At 46.9% G+C, this 8,249-nt stretch overlaps 1 non-coding gene across 1 annotated transcript; it reads left to right on the top strand.

The window, feature by feature from the left end:
- Positions 1–3,131: 3,131 nt before the first annotated feature.
- Positions 3,132–3,213, top strand: Trnas-uga. Its single transcript has one exon. It is a non-coding gene; the product is annotated as a tRNA-Ser (tRNA).
- The last annotated feature ends 5,036 nt before the right edge of the window (positions 3,214–8,249 follow it).

Raw genomic sequence — 8,249 nt, 5'->3', positions numbered from 1 at the left:
CAATTATATGTTTTCTTCACATCACTAGAAACCCTAAGATACATACATGGCCTCTTTTTTCACTGTTGTTAAGTGTGTGTGTGTGTGTGTGTGTGTGTGTGTGTGTGTGTGTGTATAAAATGATACTTGTATGTATCTTTTCAGGACTAGCCATTTGGTAATTAGCATGCTCATCCCTGAGGAAAGCCATTTCTCCTGCTCTCGGAATTCCTTAGTTGCCTGTGGTTCATTGTGTAGAGCTGAGGTCTCACATTAGCATGTCCATCTCCCTGTCCATGTCAGCATGTCTATTCCCATCCTTGTTCAGCTCATGTTCAGGCAGTCACGCTGGCAACACTTTACGGGTGTAGCTTCTAACATTCCAAAGAGACTCAATCCAGGCACAGTCTCCATCCCTCTAGCTCTTACACCCTTTCTGCCCTCTCTTCCACAATGCTCCAAAGTCAAGTTCAGGATTTAGTTATGTTGTAGGTGTAGCACTGGACTGGGCTCCACAACACTTCACTTTATTAACTATGGGTTTCTGTAATGGCCTCGGTCTGTTGCAAGGAGAAATTTCCTTGATGAAGAATGAGTACCACACTTACCTGTGGGTGTAAAGACAAATATTCAGAATGCATTTAGGGATAATGTCAGTTTAGTAAAAACAGTGGTCATAGGCTCTCCTCCAAGATCCATGACTTCACGTTCCCTGGGTAGTTGGCTAGGTTTCCAGTTAACTTGTGTTACTTTAAACCACTAACTTTATGGTGATTTTTATGTGGCACATACTCATTCCTCGCCAGAAGCAGCTGGAATACACTGTTTAATGCTAAGGAAGTTTCTGCTAATGGTAGATGGGTATTGTTCCTTAAGTGCAACTGTCACTCAAGAGTGGATGCTCAAGATAAAGAACAAAAATGATGCACCTCAAAAATATCCTGCAGTGCTGAAGAGATGGCCAAGTAGGTAAAGAGCTTCCTGCTCATGCACCAGAACCTAACTTCAGATCTCCAGCAACCCAACAACCCCAGAGCTGGGCATGGAGTAGAGACCGCCCTGGAGGTGGGCAGTGCACCTTGCTGGCCAACCAATCAAACCAGTGTGAATAAGAGTGCCCCCTACAGGCTCATATATTTGAAGGCTTGGTCCCCAGTTAATGGAACTGTTTTGGAAAGGATGAGGAACTGTGCCGTGGTTGGAGGGGGTGTGTCACGGGGAATGGGCTTTGAGGCCCAGTTAGTGTCAGTCTCTCAGTCTCCCTCCCTCCCTCTCTCCCTCCCTCCCTCTCTCCCTCCCTCCCTCTCTCTGCCTCCAACTTTCAGATAAGATGTGAGCTCTCAGCTAAAATAAGGGTCAGAGAGTGAAAGGGGAAGATTCCTAATATCGTCTCTGACCCCAACACACACCATATGAGTAGGCACCCATACACCACACACACACACACACACACACACAATCTGATATCATATGTACTGTCCACATTCAACTCACTGTTTGTTTACCATCACATAAGTCTTCCTTATTTATTCCATTGTACTAAAGATTAACAAAGGACAATGAAGATTAAAAAGAACTTCAAGCTGTAGATAACAAATCATGGGACTTTCATTTAATTTTAATTTAAGAGATGTCTTGCTCAGGTTGGAATGCAGTGATTATTTATGGCATTTAACTGATTTAACTATATTTAACTACTATTTGAACTAATTTTGCATGTTGTAGCCTTGAGTCTCCCATTTATATATTTATATATTATATAACCTTTCCTAAAAAACTCATGGCCAGTGTCCCCTGAAAAAAAATGAAAGGCTTAGACTAGCCCTTAATGTTTCTTCTGTTATGATTTCTATAATTTTATAAAATGCACCCATTGGGCCTCAACAAAATGGATTTGATGCCTTTGTTTTGTTTTGCTTTGAATTTTGAGTGGCTCAGGCTGTCCTGGAACTCACTCTGTAGACCAGGCTGGCTTCGAACTCAGACATCCACCTGCCTCTGCTTCCCGAGTGCTGGGATTAAAGGTGTACGTGTAGAATCAGAGAACAAGATAAGCAAAACCCTATTAGGCTTAGCAAGAGTAATTGGGACAAAAAAGCCAAGAGTGATTGTCACAAACGGGACCAAAGTGATGCCATTTGGTCTGGGGCCTCTAGGTGGAACAACAATATGAACTAACCAGTACCCCCTGAGCTCATGTCTCTAGCAGCATATGTAGCAGAAGATGGCCTAATTGGCCATCATTGGGAAGAGAGGCCCCTTGGTCTTGCAAACTTTATATGACCCAGTACGGGGAATGCCAGGGCCAAGAAGTGGGAGTGGGTGGGTAGGGGAGCAAGGGCAGGGGGAGGGTATAGGGAACTTTCGGGGTTGCATTTGAAATGTAAATAAAGAGAATATCTAATAAAAAAAAAGAAAAAAGAAAAAAAGAAAAGAAAAAGAAAATGTTACCCTAGGGGTTCCCAGGATACACTCGGTGCATGGTCTGTCACGTGGCAGCACCCTTTACTAAAGAGGGAGGTCTCAAGAAAGTCCACACACCTATCAGGAGGTCGCTGGACACCTCGGCTTCCGGCCTCCACCCGAGAAACCTGCGCTCCTCGTCCCGGCGGGGAATTCAAACAGGGAGGACCGGGCGCGGGCAGGAGCTGCGCATGCGCGCTGCGGTGGCCGCCCACCGGCGAGCCGCCGCGCTTCCGACGGGTTTGAGCGCGCCCACGAGGCCAAGCAAAAAAAAAAAAAAAAAAAAAAAAAGGCACGCAGGGCGGCCCTCACGTGCGCGCTGAAGGGTAACGAACGCGGAGCTAACGCGCACCGCCGAGAGCCGCGACTTCCGAGCGGGCGGGCCCTCCACACGCAGCGACACAACCCTACGGTTCACGGCCGTGCCCTGGCGCCGCTGGGAAAGCGGGAGGGCAAACGCCAGGTCTGCGACCAGAAACCAGGTTAGGTGGCGGCCCCCCGGATCGCAGCGACGGACGCGCCCCACTTTTCTTTTTCTCCGCGTCCACGCTGAAACTCCAGCCACTCCGCGTCCCAGCCGCCTCAGCCGAAGGAGCGGCATGTCGCTGCAGGCCCCGCCCACTCCCGGCCCTGGCGCGCGTGCACTGGCTGATCCCCTAAAGTGTCTCCGCCTTCGTTCTCTCCTCGTAGCAGCGATGGCCGAGTGGTTAAGGCGTTGGACTTGAAATCCAATGGGGTCTCCCCGCGCAGGTTCGAACCCTGCTCGCTGCGGAAGCAGATGCTTCGTACTTTTAACCTTTTTTTCACACAGCACTGTTTCAATCCTTAATGTTCCCGCCGTTTGTCCCGTATCTGCCAGATAAAAAAATCTACAGAATGGTTTAGGGTACCAAAGACCATTAAATGTCAGTGCTGTGAGCTTCCCTGCTCATAAAGTGGGAAGATAAAGTGGGAAGAAATCTTCTCCCCTAAAAGGCAAGAAAGCAGCTTTAAAATCTTGATGTTAACACGAAGGGCAGGCTCGGAAAATAGAAAAATGAACGCTGAAACTACTGGTGTAAAATCCTGGGCTTTCCCAGGATGGCAAGCTATCTTCCAAACTAAGGGCATCTTTTTCCTCCTCCGAAAAACTCCAAAGTGCTGTGAAATGGGAAGCTTTTCTAAAATAACTCATGTACGCTAAAGTCCACCTAATGGAACGCCTTTTGGCACAGGTCTCACTGTGTTTGCCTAGTTAAATCCCATGTTCCTGGGCTCAAGTCATCTGCCCAGAGCACTGAGATCCCAGAAAGGCCAGCGGTACCAGACACTGGCGCGCTTGAAAGGATGCGAGTGGTGTAGTTGCGTTGCCAAGTGCAAAACTCATCATCACGGGTCAGAAACGCTCCCTGGTGTTGTGTAGCTCTTTCTCCTGAAGGCTCGAGAAGCAGGAAGCAAGGGGGCGGTGGGGGGTGGGGAATCACAAAGCCCAGGAGGCTGAGAGAGCAACAGTTGGAGGGCAGAGGATTCTGGTGGAGCTGTCTGCAAGTTGAGCAGGAAGCCCCAGGAGGGACCCTGACCTGTAGAGGAAATGTCGAGAAAGAGAAAGCAATAGAGTGAACGGAGGCTGAAGAGAAACACGCTAAACCCCTCGCTGGCGTAATTATCTCCAACTGGTAAGATATGAGGAGCGTTTGATTGTTTTTTTAATAGATTTTGCTTGACTGAGTTTTCTAGAATATTATATTGCTTCCGTATGACGTTTTAAATAAGAAAACTATGAGGGTCACCTTAGGGACTTTGCACTCCCATGGGCTCCTCTTCAGTACTCCATGCCTTCCCTCTGCCTCCTCACCTGACCCCTATCCTTGGACTCCATCCCCATCACGAATCATTGCGCCAGTTTCCTAGTTGGTATCCTGATGTTCGTAAGCCAAAAATGACAGGAAATTCAAGTCCAGTGGTTTAAACCTGTGGCTTGCCTGAGAAAGCCTGGGAGACAAAGGCCGTGTCTGGATCTTTGAAACTGAAATAATGCCAGGCAATGATGGTTGATGCCTTTGATCCCAGCATTCGGGAGGCAGAGGCAGGTGGATCTCCGAGTTTGGATCCATCCTGGTCTACAGAGAGAGTTCCAGGACAGCCAGGGTTACACAATCATGGTAGATTGTGTTATATATATATATATATATATATATATACACACACACACAAGAGAGAGAGAGGGAGAGGAAGCTGAAATAATATATGGACTTTCTTACTTGTTTAAAATGAAAAGTTTAATACTTCTGCTCTGTGCCCAAATATTAAGCCAGCCTCTAGCTAGATGCATCAGCAGTTAGGAGCTCAGACTACTTCTGCGAAGATCCAGAGTTCAGTTCCCAGAGCCAGTGTTGGAAGGCTCTCACCTGCCTGTAACTCCAGTTCCAGGGGATCTGGTGCCTCTTCTGGACTCTAAGAGCACCTGCACTCACAGTGCATATACGTGCACATAGACACAAACATTTATCCATGATTTCAAATAAAGGCATCCTTTTAAACATATATTATTTTTTTTAAAAAATTATAATTCGAACCTGCCACCAGAAAGGCAAAATTAAATTGCACATTTAATGATCATCTTTTTCTTATTTATTTTTACTTATTTATTGGGCTGACACCAAAGCCAGGACATCATACACAACCAGCAAATGCTCCACTACTAAACTAACTCGCTCCAGCCAGTTTAACTCTTTAAACGGTGCTCTATAAACTGCAGAAGGTAGCTTCATTCGACAAATACTCTTGTTTATTGGCCAATTATATCCTACTTCTCTAAGAATAGGGCTAGCGAGAATCTCAGCAGGTAAATGCGGTAGCCACCAAAGCCTATGAACCTGAGTTGTATATCCAGAACTCGCAGCTGGAAGAAGAGAGTAGACTCCCACCTCTCTCTCTCTCTCTCTCTCTCTCTCTCTCTCTCTCTCTCTCTCTCCTCCCCCTTTCCCTTTCCACCACCACCTTCCTTGTCCCTCTCTCTCCCAATAAACGAGTTACACATGGAAGCGATTGGCCTGGTGTAGTCCTTCTGAAGCCACTCGGCGTTCAAGATCACATCCATCTCCACATTCGTGCTCACACACACACACACACACACACACACACACACACACACACACGCGCGCACATATACATACATGTCCTCTCATCTCCACGTGCATCCTCACACACATAAACAAATCCTATCTTAAAAGTCATTTTAAAAAAAAATCATTTCAAGTAAACAAATAATGTTTCAAGTAAGGAAGATGAAGAGAGGGGAGAGGAGAAGGAAAGAAGGAGGAAGTTCTGGGAGTAGGAATTCTTCGGTGGACAGCCTGAGGGCCCTTCCCATCCTCAGGCTCTGCCCCTAGCAACACTCAGCTCCGTGGTCCTTTTGCAGTATGGTACCACATAGTTGCTTTACTTCCAGACCAGGTATCTGCATTCAGCCAGGGAGGGACAAGGCATGAGCTAACTGGAGTTCACTGAGATTGTAGACTTTGGGTCTGGTTCATTTCCACACACAGTGAGAAACTGGGTGGGGGATAAGTTTAGCTGGATGTGTTTCTATTCTGTGAAGTAGGAATTTAGGAAGAAAGGTGGGTATCACTGAATCGGTAATTGATTATTTCTGCCTCACTCCTTTAACAGAACAAATCAAGATTACAAACTCCAGCCTTCAAGGTTCTTAGTTCACTCTCCTAGACATTGGTCTGGACATTAGGTCCAGAGCTCAGAGTGGTAAGGGGACAAAGGATCAGGGCAGCTGCATGTAGTTAATTAGGACATAACAGGCAGTTGGTTATATATTTTTACAACTGATGCACCTTGGTTTAGATAGCAATTTCTATATTCTTTGCTGGTTAACAGACAATTAAGAAAACATTTGAAGAAGTAGGTTAGGAGTTTGTTCCTAGGCCTGGGAACATGAACTTGTTTGACCCTGCTAGCAAGGTCCTTGAGATGGCTGGACACAGACAACTGACTCCTTACATGTTGTCCCTGAGATATCTGGGCTCAGACAACGGTTTACAACAGAAGCTGTTGAGCTCTAGGGAAGTCCCCAGCTCCCCTAGGGCCTGGGACCTTGAATGTAGTTTCTCCCCCTGATTAAACAGAGTCTGAAAAGACAATAGTAGTACTTAAAATAAGTTTCTTTTGCTTGTTCCCAACAACTAAACCGCAGGCGGCAGAGGTGAGCATGGCGAATCAGGGAGATGGCTCAGTTTCATCAGGGAACAAAAGATATTTAAGCCTTTGAGGGGTGAACAGGGGCAATGGGTGAGTGTACATCATTGGCCAGGCAGGGCCTGGATGCTAGGGATGCCTCATTTGCATAAGGAGGAATTGCAGATGCTATTGGACACGACCTTATAAGGGGAGAGGAAGTTTGACTTGGCTACTGGCTACATGACCTCTGGAGCAGGGGGAGGGGCAAAAGTTGGGGCACCAGGACTTGCAGGCCCAGGGCAGGAGTCCCAGGATGAGATTTTTCCAGTGTAAGGGTCCATGGTTCGCTGAAGAATAGTACCCCTGACTCAAATAGTATGTAAACACAAAGAGTGTTTTATTTTACAGAAGTCCACCATGCTAGGGTTTCCCACTACCAAGACAGAGACACCCAAGTGAGCTTGCAGGCCTGATTTAAAGCACATTAGGGAATTCCAGGGTAGGTGACCTCTATGTTAATTCATAGAGGTCCATCTCTAAGGACATTCCATTACCAGGGTGTGGGGGCTAGAAACTTGCTGGGGAGGTCTGGAAACTGTTGCTGAGGAAGTAGCTGGGGAAGTCTGGAAACTGTTGCCGACCCCATTGTCCTTGCCTCAGGCCAAGTGGCAGAGACATTCCATTACCTGGGCGTGAATGCTGGAGTTTTATATTCATACCCTTCCCAAACAACACTCTAGCAAAACACTGCATGCCCTTTATTCAGGCAGCTTCCAGAAAAACGCTGCGTGTCCGTTCTCAGCAAAACAGCCTCCCCTAACCCCCACCCATCTTCTCATAAGGCAATTTCCAGAAAATATCACATGACACAATTGAGTCTCTTTTAAAAAAAACCAAAAAAAAAAAACATAAATTTCCACTTCAAGGCAGGCACATACAGAGCTGTAGCTCACTAACTTTGCCTCCCTAACAGCAGTCCGTTGGTCTTGCGTCCCTTGGATGACGTCTCCCTCTCCAGGAAGCAAGGGAAATTTTCCTAGAAAACACTACCAAGTGGAGACTGTAATTCAGTGCACACCGAGTGTAGCCGCCAACAGCCACGGGTTCCTGGGTTCCTGAAAGGAAAGATGGGGTTGGATAGGGGCTGGGAAAAAACAAAGTTCTCTGATGGAGGCCCAGTGTTTACTTATGAGTCTGAGTTTATAAAAGGGGGGGGGGACCCATCCCCCACTATGCCAAGATCTCGTAGGTCGGATTTGTCCGGATCTGTCAGGAAAACAAGCTCATCTGCTCAGCAGGTAGCTTCTTGCTGGAAGCTGCAGATGTGGCAGAAGACTCCACCCTAGGTGGGCTAGCAACTGTGGCAAGCAAGGTCTGAGCCAACCTGCTCAAGGCTGGGGGAGGGCACAACCTAGAAAAAAATTTTTTCACTCCTCTTTCTACATTTCTCTTCTCCTGAGCCTCTCACATTTCCACCAACTGTCCTGCACATCTGTCTGTGAGAGCCAACTTTTTCTGACCTACCTTCTCTATATACTTCTCATTTTTAAAGATTTATTTTGGTCTCTGTTTGCCTGTGTGCGTGCATGCTTGAGCGTGTGTGTGTGTGTGTGTGTGTGTGTGTGTGTGTGTGTGCA

The sequence above is a fragment of the Mus pahari genome, chromosome 9 (genome assembly GCF_900095145.1).
Source record: "Mus pahari chromosome 9, PAHARI_EIJ_v1.1, whole genome shotgun sequence".
Lineage (NCBI taxonomy): Eukaryota > Metazoa > Chordata > Mammalia > Rodentia > Muridae > Mus > Mus pahari.
Note: the sequence above shows the minus strand (reverse complement) of the source record. Positions and strands in the feature narration are given on the sequence as shown.